The sequence below is a fragment of the Nannospalax galili genome, unplaced genomic scaffold, assembly GCF_000622305.1.
Source record: "Nannospalax galili isolate Female #2095 unplaced genomic scaffold, S.galili_v1.0 scaffold604, whole genome shotgun sequence".
Lineage (NCBI taxonomy): Eukaryota > Metazoa > Chordata > Mammalia > Rodentia > Spalacidae > Nannospalax > Nannospalax galili.
In genome coordinates, this window is record NW_008350472.1 from 763,957 (window position 1) to 764,541 (window position 585).

A 585-nucleotide genomic window follows, 5' to 3' on the forward strand; every position below is an offset into this window, starting at 1 on the left:
CTGTCAATCTTGTTTATCTTTTCAAAGAACCAGCTCTTGGAATTGTTGATTCTTTGTATTGTTTTCTTCATTTCAATTTCATTCATTTCTGCCCTGATTTTTGTTATTTCTTCTTGTCTGCTGGGTTTGGGTTTCGTTTGCTGTTGCTTTCAAGTGACTTGAGTTGCAATGTTAAGTTATTTATTTGTGTTCTTTCCGATTTTTTTGATGTAGGCACTTAGAGCTATAAACTTCTCTCCAAGGACCTCTTTCAGTGTGTCACAGACGTTTTGTTGTGTTGTATTGTCCCTTTCCTTTAGTTCCAGGAATACTTTTATTTCTTTCTTAATTTCTCTTTTGACCCATTCATCATTCAGGAGTTTCTTGTTTAATATCCATGTGTTCATGTGCTGATTAGGGCTTCTTCCAGTGTTTATTGTAAGCATTATTGCATTGTGGTCTGATAGAATGCATGGAATCATTTCAATCTTTTTGTATTTGTTGAGGTTTGTTTTGTGGCCCAGTGTGTGGTCAATTTTTGAAAAAGTTCCATGGGGTGCTGAGTAGAAAGTGTATTCTTTGCTGCTTGGGTGGAATATTCAAACG